This window comes from Cervus canadensis, chromosome 33 (assembly GCF_019320065.1).
Source record: "Cervus canadensis isolate Bull #8, Minnesota chromosome 33, ASM1932006v1, whole genome shotgun sequence".
Classification (NCBI taxonomy): domain Eukaryota; kingdom Metazoa; phylum Chordata; class Mammalia; order Artiodactyla; family Cervidae; genus Cervus; species Cervus canadensis.
Genome location: NC_057418.1, coordinates 4,610,427 through 4,628,437, shown reverse-complemented (window position 1 = coordinate 4,628,437; position 18,011 = coordinate 4,610,427). Strand labels below are relative to the sequence as shown.

The 18,011-nt window shown below is 44.1% G+C and overlaps 1 protein-coding gene across 3 annotated transcripts in view; it reads right to left on the bottom strand.

The window, feature by feature from the left end:
• Positions 1–13,808, bottom strand: part of TMEM200A (transmembrane protein 200A) — a 79,683-nt gene extending 65,875 nt beyond the window's left edge. For 2 of the 3 annotated variants that reach the window (XM_043457271.1, XM_043457270.1), the window contains exon 1: positions 13,683–13,805. The gene's annotated coding sequence lies outside the window, so the exon portion shown is untranslated. Of the gene's footprint in view, positions 1–13,682 lie in introns of all 3 variants that reach the window. The other variant, XM_043457272.1, reaches the window with a different exon arrangement.
• Positions 13,809–18,011: the final 4,203 nt, after the last annotated feature.

The following is an 18,011-nucleotide window of genomic DNA, read 5'->3' as shown; positions in this document are numbered from 1 at the left end:
ACACCCAAAGTAAAACATTCCCTCTGAAATTCTCTGGGTTATCCTTGCTTCAAAGTCTTTGTCAATGTTACTCTCATTTGATCACATCACTTTCGAGAATCCTGAGTTGGAGTTGAGGCCCATCAGGAGGGCCAACGACGGGAGATGAATAGACCTCCACTCACTGCATATTCCTTTCTGATACTAGTTAATTCTATGAGGACTGGGCCTAGCAAAGCCTCGAATGGAGGTTAGGATCCTGGCAGGTGCTTCCTACGCTTCTCAGAGTAAAGTCCAAAGTTCCCTCAAGGGCCCAAGGCCCTCTATAAGCCCTGGCTTCGTTTTCATCACAGCAGCCTCTTTGCTATGCAAACATTCCAAACCTCTCCCACCTCTCCTGCTGCCTCCTCTGGCCTTTGCACTTCCGGCCCTCAGCCTGGAGCTCTCCTCCCACCCAGACATTCTAATGACTCCTTCCCTCCCTTTCAATCAGGTCTTTGCTCAAATTTCAGACCTGATCCCTGAGGCTTTCTGTGTCTAGGCTATGCTACCCCCACCCCACCCCCCACCCCATCCCAGCACTTTCAGTTCCTGAGCTGGGCTACATTCTTCTTAATATTTGTCATTACAACTACACACACATTGGCTGTCTCCTCCAGCTGGAATGTAGGGATCATAAGGACAGGAACTTGGCTTTGTTTTCCATTATACAGCCAGTGTTTAAATGAGTAGATACTCAGAAAAATAGTTACTGAAAGAATGAATGAGTGAATGAATGAATAAAGCAATGAATAAGGGATGGCTCTGCTAGCAACCAAGAAGGCAGCAGAATCAAGAATCTGCCTATCTAAAGCTGCAGGAATATGTGGGGACTTTCCCTGGTGGTCCAGTGCGTAAGACTCTGTATTTCCAAGGCAGGGATACGGTTCAATCCCTGGTCAGGGAACTAAGATGCCACGTGCTGCACAGCACAGTCAAAAAACCAAAATAAAATAAAGCTGCAGGAGTGTGTGAGGGGCAGGAGGAGTGGAAGCCATGAGGTGATCCCAAGGCTTGTGAGCCGAGGGGGCGGGTTTCCAGGGCCTGGTGTTGCAGCGAGGAGGATGTTGCCAGTCAGAGCCAAAGGATCACTGAGTCACTGACAGCCGGGGGATCCCCAGGGTAATATCAACAGAAATGAGAATCAGGACACAGGCGGCCTTGTCACATAAAGATGGAAGGCACATGCTGCCTTTTTCATCTTTGTCTGCTTTTCGTAATCTGTCTTTAAAAAAACACTTACCCCGATTCCACATGGAAGGCTTCTGTGAAATAGCGAACAGCCTCACTCACTACTCTCTCCTTTCCCCAAGCTTAGACTCAGGGACACCGCCCAGAGATCATCTTTCAAAACTCTCCTCTTTGCTTAAGTGCTGACCAGACTGCCCTCTGGACTGTGAGCTCCTTGTAAGAAGCCTGTTAACTCCCAGAACAGACACAATGGACGGCACTTGGCACGCTCTCCATGAATGTCTGATGACTCAGAGTATATTTTGAACTCAATCTCCTGGAAGACACTGAGTTAAACATTCATTAACAAACATCACTAATTATATGCTATCACCATCTATATTCTACTCTGTGGGTGTTGGCAGAAGAGTTCTGAACAGAGGTTGGTTCAACAATTGGGAGATTCATAAAATAAATAAGGAATTTTCACATGTGCTAAATAGAGGATGAAAAAACCAACTGATACTAGCGAAACCTTTATCTAACGCGTGGACTTTGCAGAGATTTCCACCTATACTGTCTGGTGAGAAGTATTTTAAGAAGATAATTATAGCTGTGTATTAGATAATTATTTTCAATATTTCAACTGTTAATTTTGAGTCTAATTGAAAATCATTAATATTCATAGGACAGTTAGCATTTTATCTAATTTTTTCCCAAAGATATGGTTTGGTCTTTTCATAAAAATACTGTGACTTCAGTGTCATTCTATATCCTAGAACGATATTTTACTGACAGTAAAGAAGGTTCAATATGACTGATTCAGCAAACATTTACTGAATGCATAGCGTACACAAGTCACTATGCTACGCTGGGCTTAGTCGCTCAGTCGTGTCCGACTCTTTGTGACCCCATGGATTGTAGCCCACCAGGCTCCTCTGTCCATGGGATTCTCCAGGCAAGAATACTGGAGTGGGTTGCCATGCCCTCTTCCAGGGGATCTTCCCAACCCAGGGATCGAACCCAGGTCCCCCTCATTGCAGGTGGATTCTTTACCATCTGAGCCACGAGGGAAGCCCTAGACTGGAGTGGGTAACCTATCCCTTCTCCAGGGGATCTTCCTGACCCAGGAATGGAACCAGGGTCTCCTGCATTGCAGGTGACTTCTTTTTTCTTTTTTTTTGCAGGTGACTTCTTTACCAGCTGAGCTACCAGGGAAGCCCCATTATGCTAGGAACAGTTTTTTTAAAAAAGCTTTACATAAGAACTTCATGGTAGACTCATTAAGTTATTTATATTCTATGGGTAAATAAATATTTGTATTTATATTAAAGACTTTTTGAAGGTGGATATACTGTTTATGGAGGGTGACATACTGTTAAAGGTGGATTTACGGAGGTGTTTACGGAGGTGGTGCTAGTGATAAAGAACCCGCCTGCCAATGAGGGGACATAAGAGACATGGGTTCAATCCCTGGGACTGGAAGATCCCCTGGAGGAGGGCACGGCAGTCTACCCCAATATTCTTGCCTGGAGAATCCCATGAACAGAGGAGCCTGGCGGGCTATATATAGTCCATAGGGTCACAGTCAGACTCTACTCAAGTGACTTAGCATGCACACACACATATGCATACTGTTTATGGAATGTTTTCAGCCACTTTAATGATACAGGGCACACCTTGAAGAGAACAACCCAAGAAGTTTCTAAGTGCGAACGCCACTTTTGTTGCCGCTTCCAATGCCATCGTCACAGTGAGGTACTGCTTAACATTCTTAATCTCAACCCCTGTGATTATGGTTTTCATTTTTGGCTGCACCCTGTGGTGTGCGGTACCTTAGACCCCCAACGAGGGATCAAATATGCATCCCCTGCATTGAAAGACAAAGTCTTAACCACTGAGCCAGGAAACTCCTTCAACCCTATTTTTAATAAATAACCTCAAACATCATGCTCCAAAAGAAAAACTTCCTAATGGTTTCCCAGTGCCCTGAGGATAAAGCCTACTTCCCCTCCCCAATGGGCTTCCTCGGTGGCTCAGTGGTAAAGAATCCGCCTGAAATGCAGGAGCTGCAAGAGACGTGGGTTCAATTCCTGAGCTGGGAAGATCTCCTAGAGAAGGGCGTGGCAGCCCACTCCAGGATTCTTGCCTGGAGAATCCCGTGGACAGAGGAGCCCGGTGGGCTGCTGTCCATAAGTTGGACACAACTGAACATGACTGAAGTGACTTAGCATGCATGCACACACCCTCCCCGGGATGCAAGACTGGTCTTAGTTCAAACGTCTCAAACACAGCAAGGTCTTTCCTACCCTTCGATCTACAAAAACCCAGGTGCTCTATTCATTAGATCCCTTACTTTCCTCACAAGCACTTTCTCCTCTCTGAAGCAGAGCTGTCTTTCCCACTTAGATGTACATGCCACCACAACCTGTGCTTTGATGCCCATCATATCCCCAGTTACCAGCATGCAGCATTTATTGAGTCAATTATTAATTAATGAACTTCCTACAGAGCTTGGGTACTTTGGTTACTACCTTATGCAAGCTATGAGAACTTTTATATGTCTCATCAGAAAGCAACCAATAAATGTTTAGGTCACGACTTCCTCCCTGTTTTTCTACATTACCATGTATAAGATGCACCTCACATTTGACAAAATGGGTCATAAATATGATTCAACAGCAACTATGAAATGAATCTCACTAAATGATTTGGTGAACAAATGAATGAAAACAATTTTGCTCAAAATTATTGACTGAGATCCACAAAAGAAAATGGAATCATAACACTATAATAATTTTCTCCTCCACTTTTAGGAGAAAACCAGAAGTATTTTTATTGTAGTTGTAAATTATTTCTGCAGCAAAATAGCAGTTGTGGAAAAAACTGAAATCGAAACTCAAAAACCACCTCAAATTGACTGCGGTGGTAAGTTCAATAGTTCCCTTGTAGTCTGAAGCAATGTTTTGGGCAACAAAATACCCCATGGAGGTTTGAGTAAGCTCCAAGTTCCTCTTTCTTGTGGAATAAGGCAAGGTTTATCAATCTGAAAACGAGACACTTTGCTATGGTTGGCTAGTCTTTGGGAAAGGAAGTAAACCTAGAAGGTTCAAAATTCAGGATCTTTGCTTGACTTGTTTGGAGGGGATCAGTGACTAAGAGGGCAGAAGGCTTTGGGGAGGGAGTATCTCTCAGGTGTCCACATCCTACATTTGGGCACAGCTGACCTCACATTGTACCCACCAGCACAACCTGCTCCTGGGTCGCCTGCTCAGAGAACAGCATGAACAAAACAGACACAGACCCATGCTCCCTGGGTGACAGCCCCTTCCAATAGTGCAGGGACCACAAGCACAATGATCCCAAATGTTCCAGGAGTCCAAGCACCCAACTGCCAAACTACAGAGACAGAGTTGCCAGAGGATTTTGGCCCAAAAAGTGGGGCCTTTGTCCAGCATCACCTTCACTAGGAGGTACTCAACATGAAGGTCTGAAGAGAGCCCTTACAAGATGTGCCTGCATGTCACTGGCTTTAAGAAATTCACAAACTAATGTTCTATCTGTCATGGGCCCCTATCTGGATATTCAGGACCACTCTGTGAATAATTTTTTTTAATGGAGTGATTCATCGCAACATCTGACCAATCACCATTCTAAAAGGGAGGTCTTGGTAACAAAGGAACAAAATCAGCAGTTGGCATAACTGCTATTCACTTAAGTAAAAAAACAAATAACTCCTCATGCAAACAGGTGAGAGGGGATTTCTGTGCACTAGCAACCACAAGTTCACCTACTCTGCAAATTGGTTTGGCAGTAAGTACCAAAGGTCTTAAAGTATTCTTACTCTTTGACCCCGGAATTACCCTTCCATGAATCTTCCTTAAAGAAGTAATTTGAACTATGAACAAAGATTTCATCAAAATGCCAGTTATAATACCAGATATTTGGAAACAGCCTAAAGGTCCAATTTTAAGGGAATAGTTAATAAATTATGGTAAATCATGCAATCAAATATTATACAACATGAATACAGCTTTCCGAGAAGCCGGAAAATATTTAGGACATAAGGTTAAGCAAACAGAGCACATTTAACTATGGAAAAACTTCATTAAAAATAAAGAGGAAGAAAAATGCCAAAATGTTATGGGTACTTTTGGGTCATGGGATTACAGGCAAACGTTCTCCCTGAGTTGTTTTAAATACATAATGTATTTTCCAAAGTTTTCATTGGAAGCATGTATACTTTTATGATTAGAAATAATAACAGCCCTCAGAAATGCTAAGTAACCCTACTGTATCACAAATACTTGCACACGTATGTTCTCATTCTTGTACTGAGCTGATCTGATACTTGGTTTGCCAAGTGAGCCAAAAACGCGTGCCTCCTCTATGCCAAGATCAGCTTAGAGAGAGGATGGAGGACCTCTGAATTCATGCTGCATTTCAGCCCAAGATGCTGATTCTCAAAATTGCCAACATGCCCCAGCAGTTGCCGATCTATTCAGTACCTCTGTGATTAGCTCACTGTCTGCAGAAGAACCTGCTTCTTCTCAGCATCACTTTCATCCCCAAAGCCCCTGTTAGTCTTTACCTATTCTCATATCTCTACCAACTTTATTTCAATGCATCGTAATCACTGATTCACATGTGGTTTTCTCATTAGATTATGAGATTCTTGAGATCCTTGTTATCTTGACATCCCTGGAATCTTACAGGGTACCTAGTAAACAGTGAGGACTTAATAAACGCTGTTAATATTAAATACAATTTTACAGAATAGGAAGAAAATCACCTCAATAACTCCCAAAAGAAGCATTCACTAACATGCTCCTATTGTAAATGGGAATCTTGGTCAGTGCATAAAATCAGATACACTGTGGAACGTAATTTCCAGTTTATGAAAGAGCACAAAAGTAGCCCAGACTTCTGGGAGCTGGCCCTGGGGCTCTCCTGTTGGATGGAAATGATTTCACAGAGCATCAACACGAGATAAGGCCACTCTGTGACCGTGATGGATCAGGACAAAAACAAGACCACTGTGTAATCCTACCTGAACACAAAAACACAAATACTATCCAATCCCTAAATGACCAGTAGTCTCCTAGTCTGGCTAATGAGTGTTTGCTGCGTCTTCGCCAATTATAGTGTTAGCCTCTCTAGTCTTGTTCCTTCTAGATAAGACTTATTAAGATACAAACACGTTAAGATTATTTCTGCTTTAGTGCAGAGCAAAGTCCTATTTCTTTAAACCCTCTTCCAAATCACTTACAAGACGAAATCCTATAATCAGTCATTTCTAACATTTACTGCAGCGCTCCATGTTTTCCTGCAGTGTACATTTTCCCTCACTGTAACAAGTAGCAAACGCAACCTGTTCAACTACAAGTCATTTCCTGGTGGTCTCTGGCTGCAGGATATTGATAACTTCCTGATCATGCTAGCTTGGGCTTCCCAGGTGGCTCAGTGGTAAAGAATTCACCTGCTAAACAGGAGACATGCGTTCAATCCCTGGGTCAGAAAGATCCTCTGGAGAAGGAAATGACAACCCGCTCCAGTATTCTTGCCTGGGGAATCAAATAGACAGAGGAACCTGGTGGGCTACAGTCCATGGGGGTCACAAAAGGGTCAGATACGACTTAGCGACTAAACAGCAGCGGCATGCTGCCTAGAAACCCCTTCTGTCTTCTCTCTGCCCATACATACTTCATCAGAACTTGCCTCTTCTAGGAAGCCTCCCCTGATCTGTCTCCCAGGCACAGACAGTTCCATTCTTTTCAGTTTCCATGACATTTATGTTCAACAGCTCCTAATAAGTTTGTATTTCATAGTACTGGCTAGCCCCGTGATCTTGATCACTGTCTGAAAGATCCTATCAACTCTAAAATCATACTATTTTATTGCGCTGCTTTAACATTTTAAACATGATTGTCTTACCTCTCCAAATATTTCTTCTCATGTACCTTCTCATTCCCCTTCTTCTTACCATATGTATACACAGTTCACTGCACACAGCAAACACCTACATCCAGTCATAAATTTACACAGAGACCAATTTGACCTTGCATTTGTTGGGAAATGATATATCACTCATATTTCATCAGTAAATAACTCTAAATACTTCATCATTTAGAGCATCTTCAAGTATGGATGTCTACAGGGGAGTGTGTTCTACATTTTTGCTGCACTGAGTATGTGCTAATGCTCTTCCTCTATGTATCTATTTCTTATTTATCATACTTCTGGGAAAAGTACCTGCATGTATAAAGGTAAATTCAGGCCATGGCAGCTGGCAGAGGTTCCTTCTCTTCAACTGAAATCAGTGACTAAAATTAAGCCCTCCAAACATCTGACTTGCTGACGTATCTATCGTGCGTAATGATAGAGATCCTGCACTGAGGAGAAAATCGACTAGGTTATTGAGTTTTCTGCCAAAGCCAGATACAGTCCTGCTGGACAGCTCTGTTCAGATGACCTGCTTTCAGCTCCCATTCAAACGTCTAAACGTTCGACTCACAATCTCCCTCTCCAATCATATGCCTCTGCTGACTTCCCCAAGTCTTTGGCCCAGACTTGAAACTGACCTTGCCCTGCCGGAACCAGGATGACTCCCTGAAGACCCAAGATGAGGCTGAGATTCAGATAGATTTCGGTTTCCATGACAGCTCCTCCAACTTCCAGTCTGGCTCCAGGAGCTCAGGCAAGTAATTTAACCTCCCTAAGCCTTCATTTCCTGGCTCAACAACCAAAAAAAAAAAAAAAAAGCCACAATACATTTCCCAGGACTCTAATGAAGATTTGGTGAGATTATGTATAGAAGGCACATGGCAGATGCTCTACAAATGTTAGCTCTTTTTTCCCCAATAGTGCCTGACAACCAATAGAACTCCGTCTCCCTCTACGGAGCTGCCCATGCCGTATTTGCATTGACTTATATCACGAAGGATATTTAAAGCGAGGCAGATGGCAGAGTTCCTGGCCTCAGCTCAACAATCAAGCTCTAATTGTTCTATTGATCTGCCCACCTGGTCAACTTCCTGCGTTGTTCCTACCCACGTCCCTTGCTGCACCCGAACCCCAAGCTAAGAATCTACGCTTGTGCCTTTCTTACTGAGGTACTAAGTTTGCTACTGAACCCTGATGCTCAACCTCTTCACCCCAATAGCCTCCATTCCATCCCTTCTGTCTGACCTGTATTCCCGGCAGTCTGGTTGCCCATTGGATGGTCCAGTTTGGCACTCATCCTTCAGTTTGGCCTGATGTACTGGATTCTTATCTTCACTTTGAGAGATAGTGTTGCGTAGTTTAAGCACAGGCTTTGTTTCAGATTGCCAGGATTTGAATCCACTTAATGACCATATAACCCTGAGCAAGTCATTTTACCTCCCTTACTTTCTGTTTTCTCACCTTAGAGGGCTTTTATGAGTAACGGATGTAAAGCATGTAACATGGGACCCGGCACACTAGGTAAGTCTTTGATAAATGTCAGTGCTACACATAGAGAGGTTTTGCCCCCAGGATGTATGGTGGCTACAGAATGCCTCTCAATACAGCCCATTTGCTATGAAGAAACGTACAACACACAGCCACCTCACCCACTGAGCCAGTCGACCCCCTGGTCTTGTCCCTCCTGATATGTTTTACCCTTCCAATGCTTCTGTCAACACAAAGGCTCCTTAGTCCTCATCAGACCTTCATAAAGTTGCTCACACAAGCCAATATTTTAGCTTGGGACCAATCATCTTAGGCCTCCTAAGTGATAACCCTAATCTCTGCCCACTGCCTCCTCTCTGCCTAGTTCCTACAATCTCAACAAACCTGTTTAAACAATAATTCTATGTTCATCACTTTACTTCCATGTTCAAACTGTCACTGTGTGACTAGATCTGTAATGCCCAGAACAGGGGGTCTCCAATCTCATGATCCCAGGATGACCACGGCTTTTGAAGATAAAATCCCTAGGCTGAAAATAGGGCACAAGGGTGTTTCCTAAAAGCACATGGACATGGATAAATGGTGGCTTCCTCACTCCATAATCTTCTGGATCTTATTACCAAAGTCTAGACATGGAGGGAATTATTTCATTTCCTGACTTTGCGTTGGCTGGGAGGAAGGTCCCATTTCTGGAATTTGCATGGCCTTGGGCATCTGAGTTGCCCCTACACACAAACTTCACATCACTGTCCAGGAGGCTATCCCCCAAGAGGGAGCAATTCTCCCCAGTAATAGACATGTTGTTTTTGATTGGCAGCCTCATAAGTCTGGGGGATCTATATGACCTTGACAGAGCTGTCCATTGTGGTGCCCCTCCCAGCCCTTCGCCCCAACCCACCACCAGCACCACATACGATCAGGGCTGGGCACGCCATCCAGTCCAAGACTATTATAGCAGCACTCTTGGTTGGACACGGAGACTGAGTCAATGACCACCAAGCACAGCCAGTCAGAGACCTTTTGGAAGACTTCCATAAACGGGACCTGGAAGAGACAAGTCTTCTCTTCTTATGGATCAAAAGCTCAGGAGTGCAGGTTTGGAACTACCAATGCTCACCTTTCTCAGCACATGAAACACATGGAAAGGGGCCTCAGAATGAAGCTGATTCAGAAGGAAGAGAAACTGAGAAATGGAGAGAGAAAGAGGGTGAAAGAGACTCTGTGTTCCAGCCATGACTAAAGCAAAGTCCACCTTTGGACTTTCTAGTCACATGAGCCAATAAATATACTTTTTTTTTTTTTTTTTTGCTTAACACAGTAAATGTAGGTTCCTCAGGTGCATAACCAGATGAATCCTGCTAACTCTCTTCTGCAGAAACACCGGGTGAAGGGGAGGGGACTCGACCCCATCAGTGGACTTAATGTCTGGAGCAGAGTGATAGGGACAGTGCAGAAAGGAACTTACACGTCCACATCTTCACACTTGGTTCACACTCCCATGAATTTTGTGCAGTTTCACCTTCGGTGACAAAATTTCCAAAGAATAACTTGCTACTGGAACATATTCCGTTGATTTATAGTACAATGGCCCAAGAATGCCCATCTTTATATGAGAATTTTCTTTTTCCAATTGCACGCAAAGTTTTTGGAAGAGTCTTATCCATGACTGTAATACTCAAATCACCAGAATTTCTGCTGGGGATGGGGAGGGGAGTGAGATGAGGAGGAAGCCCAGAACAGGACTAATCAAACTAAAGATTAACAATCAGAATTTCAGATGTTTCAGGTCTTAATATCACAATTGGAGATTCTTAGCTTCCAGTATGGGCTTCCCCAGTGGCTCAACAGTAAAGAATCTGCTTGCAATGCAGAAGATGCAGGAGATATGGGCAGGAGATGCAGGAGATGTGGATTCAATCCCTGGGCGGGGCAAATCCCCTGGAGCAAACTACTCCAGTATTCTTGCCTGGAGAATCCCATGGCCAGAGGAGCCTGGCGGGCTACAGTTCATGGGATCACAAAGAGTCAGACACAACTGAAGCAACTTAGCACGCATACATCTTCCAGAATATAACCTAAACTTTTCCTCAGACATTCGAAACTCCACTAAAATCTGATGCCACCCTTATCTCTGTCTCCTATGTACACCAGGTTTCCAAAGTGTGTTCTAGCTTCTCTTGTCTCTACAGATCCTGCAAAAAAGCAACGGAGCATACTGGCACAAACATGCTCTGCAAAATTAGTCCTGGTTTCATCACCTTTCTACTTGAATAACCTCTTGGAGCTGTAAAGAAAATCAACTGCCATTATTTGTGAAAATTCATCGAAAACCATCAAGGACTAAGTGAATGTTGCTAACTCATTATTGTGTTATGTATTTTGAACTCGGCGAATCAGTGATGGGCCAGATGTCCAGTCTCCTTGACCTCCTACTATCATGGTCATTACTCTTTCTCAGTGTCCAGTGAAGTCTCCAGCCTGTCTTCCCCCAACCCAACCTCTGCTCACCACACCACCCCCACCACATCCTGATTTCTCTTCATCATGCAGCTTTCTACAAAGAGGATGAAAAGATCACAGTCCAAAGTCCTTGGTCTGCCAACCAGAGCAGAGACTCTGAAAAGCCTAGAAAGGTATCCAAGGCCACATAACCAGTGTCTCAGCCAGGATAACAACTTGGGTTTTCCAGCTCCCCATCCAATGCCCTTGGAAATCCAGTGTGGACCAGACCCCTGATGCTCAAGGACCATTGCAGATGCTCAGTGATCTGACACATTTCCCAGTCCCCTCCCTGCCAGCCTGCAAACTCCCAGAGGAGAGGCTAGTTTGCTACCAATCAGCAAACCTGGCACCATGACAAGGGTTCACGCATGTTTTCTGAATGGTTGGACACATATCAGATCTTAGCAGACAAAGCAGATCTTAAATCCTGAAACAAATACCCTTGACAAAACTGCAAATCATACATCCCTTAATAAAATGAAGGGTCTATCTTACTGCAGACACATTTTTTTCATCTCTACACAAGTTCTTTTCCCAAATGTGCTTTGCTTGACTGAACTCCTCATGCTGTCCCTCATTTAGCAAAAGTAACACTAAATGAAATTTATTTTAAAATTGCCTCCTCTTTTAGACTCTACATTCTATATGATAAGTAATAGGTATTAACATGAAGACTTAATTTTATTGTCTACTGATGTTGTTGAAGAAACATAAAAAAGTGACATCTGTTCTTATCTTTGTTCTTATCTATTTTCTTAAATTTCTGTTCCTTTACTCTGAGATTTATTATGGGAATAAGAGAATTTAAATAAACGATTTGAATCCTCTCCCCCTACATGCTAGTAGCTATCTTGGTCCAAAGAACTGTTGTCAAAATGCTGAAGCTACAAAAGTTCAAGTATAGTAATCTTACTCTTGGAATGTTTGAAAGCTTCACTAGTAATTCCTCTAAATTGGAATAAAAAGAGCAGCCATCCCACTTTACAGTGACCTTTCCTGAAGAATCCCTTCCAGAAAGCCTTTGGATATTACATGTATATCCCTGAACCTGACTCAGAAGCAACAGGTTAAATCTCTCTGTGCCAGCTGCCTGCAGACCGCATACGGATGCTCCCCACACAACTCTCTTTCACTAAAACCTTCCCCAGCCTAGGATACAAAGCTAATTATAACCAAGGTTACAAATTATAGTTAAATCACCTCACAATAATGAGCTCTATAGTAAGACTTCATTAGAGAAAAACATTCCTAGCACTTCAGAAGATATATTTTAATAGTAAAAAAAAATCTCAAACATTAATTTACTTAAGAGAAACATTATTTTCTATTAAGAACAACTCCTTCACTTAAGCTGTCTGAGAAGCATGAAACTAAGGTGGATGCTTCTGTATAGGGGAAAAGTAGTGGAAAAATAAAGTAAGGTTTGAGAAGTTTGAAGTTCAGCCTACTTTTCACAAAATGGTGATATATTCCAGTATTGGTGGCCAAATAACAAACTGAAGGTCATTTTATATGTTTCTGTAAACCAAGACATGACAAGCCAGCAAAGTTAATAGCTTTCACAGAACTGTTAATATTTGTTCATAATTTTGTAGTTCTTCATAAAGAGCTACAAAAAGTATACCTTAGAACTTGGTTTGACAGCAAAACCTAAAGAGTTCAATATTCTTACTGACAAATAAGAACAGTTGTCGATTCTTGAAATGCTTTCTTGTTGTCCACAAGTACTTTTGAAGGTCTTTAGGGGGAAAAAAGGTAATAAACACTTCGGTCCACACACATAGTCCAATACCAGGCTAAGGTGTACTTGATCTGACTTCAGAGAGATTACGTATGTAATAAAATTACGTATATGGGAAGCATCTGACTTTTTGGCATTGCCTATGCCTGGTACTGAATAATGAATTGTTTTTATTATATATACCATTCACACACAGACACATACTTCTCAGTGGAAAACTAGTGGCAATAAATACCCACAGCCTGTACCTACAAAATGTGAAATGCTGGCTTGGGCAATTAATTAAAGCAAAAGAATGATTAATGGAGCAAATCTTGCAAACGCTCAGCCCTTTCTCTAAAGGACAGATTATATAGGCAGAAGAATAGCGCTGAATTTGGCAAATAATTGCTTCGCCTCTCCATTTTGTCTATGAAGATCCTACCACATACAGATCCTGCTTTAGGAAACCCTGACCACACTTTGCTCTTGCCAAGGACTACTATAAATTAAGACTGTGGACATCTTTACAGAGAATGCCGACTCTGGAACGGAGACAAAGGAGGTTGTAGCTTGGAGAAACGCAGCCAGGCGCTCCAAGGCTCCGGGGTCCTGGGAGGCTGCCCTCCACCGCTCCTCTTGCGCTGCGGGGACTGGGGAGTCCAGAGTTGATGGCGGGTTTGGTTTATTCCCGAAACTTCAGGAGACAGTGTTTATCCTAACTCTGGGAGCCGAGGAGGGGCGGGGAGGGAGAGGGTGGTGAAGCAGCGCCGCGTTTCAACTGCACCGATTGCCCACCCACCTTCCCATCCCCGGCAGCATCCTTCTCTTCCCCCCTTACCTGTCCGGAGCGCGGGGCCTCGGGGGTCCAGTCGCCTCTCACGGCTCTCACTCCCGGAGCGGGTGGGACGTCGGGCGCCTCCGGAGCGGAGCGCAGGAGGCAGTGGGGTTGGGGGCGTCAGCAGAAACCTCCGCAGCCTTGGGCAGCCGCGGTCTCCCTCCCCATCCCGGCGGGGCTCGGGCAGCGGACTCGGCGCGGCCACCGCGGGCGGATGAGTCAGGCGAGGGGGCGGGCGGCGGGGGCTGCGGGAGGGCCGAAGTGGGTGGGGGTGGCGGCCTCGGGGCTGGGGGCGCGCCGCTGGCCGTGCCCGCCGCGGGTCGCCGGGCCGCCGGCCGCAGCCATAGGGCGCACGGCGTCCGAGCGCTCCTGCCCTCGGTGGTCACCGGGCGCGGGGCGCCGGGCAGCGGACAGGGACTCGCAGCCGCACAAGACAAAAGACTCACGGAGGCTGAGAGGAGAAAAGTTTTCAGCAGTGCTCAGATCCCCACTGAAGAGATCCCCGCCGAACCTCACGATCCAGTCGCAGGAAGAGGCGTCTGGGGACGGCGCGTAGGGTGCCGGGCGGGCTTCCAGGAGCGTGGCCACGCGATCGCGACCTGGGTGCCCGCGAGTCTCCCGCTGCCCACGACCGGTAGGAACTCCCCCGGCCCTGCCGCCCCCACTCTCGCCGCCAGCCTCCTCCTTGAGGATGCAGACAAAATCCAACCCCCGCCCCCGGACTCCCAGCCCCCAGGAGGCGTACCCCGGCCTCAAAGTTGCACTTGCAGTGCAGGGATCATCGCAGACAAAAACCTATCGTTGGGAACAAAATACCCGCTTTCTGGGGCTCTCCTCCCGGCTGGAAGCCCAGACGGTGGAAAAGGACACACCCACCAGCCGGGCGCGCCTCTCACTGGAACCCCAGGATTCGGAGCCAGGGTCCCACCAGCCCCTGGACCAGTGGGGAAGCCCCGGCTGATTCCGGGTTTTCCTGGAGCCGACGCTGGAGGACTCTCGCTCCACGCCCCTCGGACTCTCTCTTATCTGACGCTGCCTGGGCTGGTCGGGGTCCCCCTGGCGGGCTGCGCCGGCGCTGCGCGAGCGGAACCAGACCCGGGATCTACTATCAACGCGGCGCTGGAGCGCCCACCCGATCCAGCTCCGAAAAAAAGGTCCACGCGAATAGCCCGATCATGGTCATGGGCAGGACAGACGAGGGCGAACCGGATCTTTGAGAGCTTCGGTGAGCAGTGCTTAGGTTCAACTCTAAACGTCACAGCCAAGGAGGAGTATGGGTTAATCCTCGTTACCCTCAAACATCCAGTAAGTGGAGACTGTCCCCTATTCACAGAGAAGAAGGTTATCTGACGTGTGTGTGTGTGTGTGTGTGTGTGTGTGTGTACGCGCGCGCTCAGTCGTCCAACTCTTTGTGACCCCCATGGACTGTAGCCCACCAGCCTCGGTGGAATTTTCCAGGCAAGAATACTGACTTGGGTTACCATTTCCTCCTCCAGAGGATCTTTCTGATCCAGGGATCAAACCTCGGTCTCCGTGTCGCCTGCATTGGCAGGAGGATTCTTTTTACCACTCTGCCACCTGGGAAGCTGCTAAAGGTTATGCTAGGTACCTCCTATTTGGCAGAGACCGAACTGGTGATTGTATATATGCAGGTCAATTCAGTAAATAAAGTTTTATGTAAAACTCGGAATTACCAGATAGTCCACCCACGACCCTGCCATGTACAGAGCTTACAATCCCGCAGCGCTGAGTGTCGGGTGTACCTGTGTGTCTCCTGAATATATTTAAGCTGATGACTGGAAGGCAAGTATGGCATTCTAGTGCAGTGAATTTGTGTCTTTCAATGTGCAGTCTGCTGATTTCATTTTCAACAAAGATTTGTTTCTGGATGTGGGAAATGTACGAGAAAGAGAAGAGAATTCCACGCAAAACTCTAACATTAAAAAAGAATCTTGGATATCAAATTTGGCAATGAGAAGAGACTGCTGTAGAAATGGGTTTCTTTGGTACACTCTTCCTGTCTTGACTAGAAGAATTGGGAGATTTGACACTTTTAGTAAAAATTTCACAATCAAAATGTTAAAACCAAAACTAAACACTAAAGGGGTTGGAAGTTGGAAGGGGTAGAGAAATGAGTCACCCCTGTAAACCATCTGTAAGTTTTATTTTTGCCCCACCTGTCTCTACACTCTTTATTCCACAGCCACCTACTCAACTTGCTTAGGTGTGCTCACACATTTCTGCAGGCATCCCATTAAAGGGCTGTGATTCCAAGGGACCTTCCTTTTAGTTGTAACCTCTTCATTTCATAACAAAGTATCTTTAAACCACATTTTTCTGTAGCACTCCTGAGAGATATTTCCTAATTATGTTTCCTAGTGGCTTCCTAGGAAATGAAGAATGGGCACAAGTGATCAAGATCATCAAACATGATATCCTAAGACAAGCAGTGGCACATTTAAAATGGCCATCTAACTATTTTACACTCTGAAAGACTGAGCCTGCCTCAAAGATGAAGGCCTTGGAAGAGGCATAAGCAGATTCTTTTGGTCATAAATACTGATGATTCATTTTTGAACTTAGATTTCAGTGATTCAACTTAAAATAAACTACATAAGATCACCAAAGGAGAATTATTTATATTTCCATTTAAAAGAATTACTATTAGTACCAGAAAAAACAAGGATTCAATTACAAACAGTAATTAATTTGTAATTCAGTATACCAAGCAACTTCCAAGATAAATGCTTGGCATTCTCATAAATTCTTCCTTGGCATTGAGTGCTCAAGACAAACTCAGGTAAATTATTTAATCTCCGCTAAAGGGCAGTATCTCTGCATGTGGAAAAAGAGCAGTAAAAATACCATGCCTGTAATGGGTTTTGAATTTAACTCCATATCCTCCTTTGAGGTAATGGATGACACCTCTCACCATCAAGCTGCACTGCACTTCACACATAATATTTTTTGCAGTGTCCTTCTGAGATGCATCAATTTCCACTAGAACAAGCCCATCTTACAAGAGTGCGTAGTGGGAGCAAAACATTCACTGTAATTCAAATTCAACTAAATACTAATGGAGGGAAATGACCCCGCATTTCTCCTAATCCTTAAGTAGGAAAAAAACTATTTCAAAGCATTTTATATTTCAAAGTATTTTATTTCCAAAGAATTTTTTGCAAATTAAATGAAATAATACATGTAAGACTCTTTTAACCTATGACACAGATCCTCATCACAGTTTTGGTTACACACACACACACACACACACACACCAAGCTTGTCTTAATGCTATTAATAGAGTAAGATGCTTCCTCTGGAATTGAGAATTAGCTTGAGAAAAATGTTGAAATATGTGAACCAACATTTTCGTTCTTGGTACACTACAAATGTAAGCCCGATGGATGGCAGCACATTTTGAATGAATTGATTTTGAAAACACACATTGGAATGGAAAAGAACAAGTATTCTTAAGTAGATCTTGTAACAAGGCTAAGGGAAGCCTGGTGAAGTTTATGTGGGATGGTACTCATTCGCTTTTGCTGTAATTGTAGCCCATAACATCTCTAGATCTGAGCCAAAAAATCCCTCAACCAGAAAATAAAAATATCTTTAATGGCAAACAAATGGAATTGTTTGCCAGATTCTTATCTGAATTACTCTGCTCCAGCTGTGAAATAGATTGATAGTGGTAAAGCCCCTGAGGAAGCTTTGCTGTCACCCAGAGTTGCCAGCAAAGTAAGCGGTAAAGAAGGACAAAGTCAAAGAAAATTGTCTATTTGAATTTATCCTTAAAATATGGGATTAGGTGGAAAGAATCCAGAAGAAAGTAAAAGATAGCAGAAATATATTTAAAAGTAAACATTTAAAGTCATTTCAATTTCACTCTTCTTTTGAGTAGCATTTTGCTGTATTTTAAATTTTCCTCTCTCATTATGTATTGGCTAATAGTTGAGTAGATTTAGTGGCAGAAAGATGCTGCTAACTTCTGTTCATCAAATGTGCAAGTTAGATATCTCAAATAGATACTTTACAATATTGAAGCTAATACTATTGCTTAAATATTCTATGAATTCCCTATTTGTCCTGATTAGATTCTTTCTACCTGAGGAGCAGTAGCAGCATCCATTTTTAAATTGCAGAAGGAGGCACCCTCTCTCCTTTCTAAAGCCCCAGTTTTTTCCTCTGGATAGATTTGTACATACCTATATAACGGGAAGGATCACCCGATCGCTGCTACAATCCAAGAAGCAGTTTTTTTTGTTTTTTTTTTAATAGTCTGTCTGTGCGTTTTGTTACAAGAATCTACCCACAGAAGATATTAGAGATTTG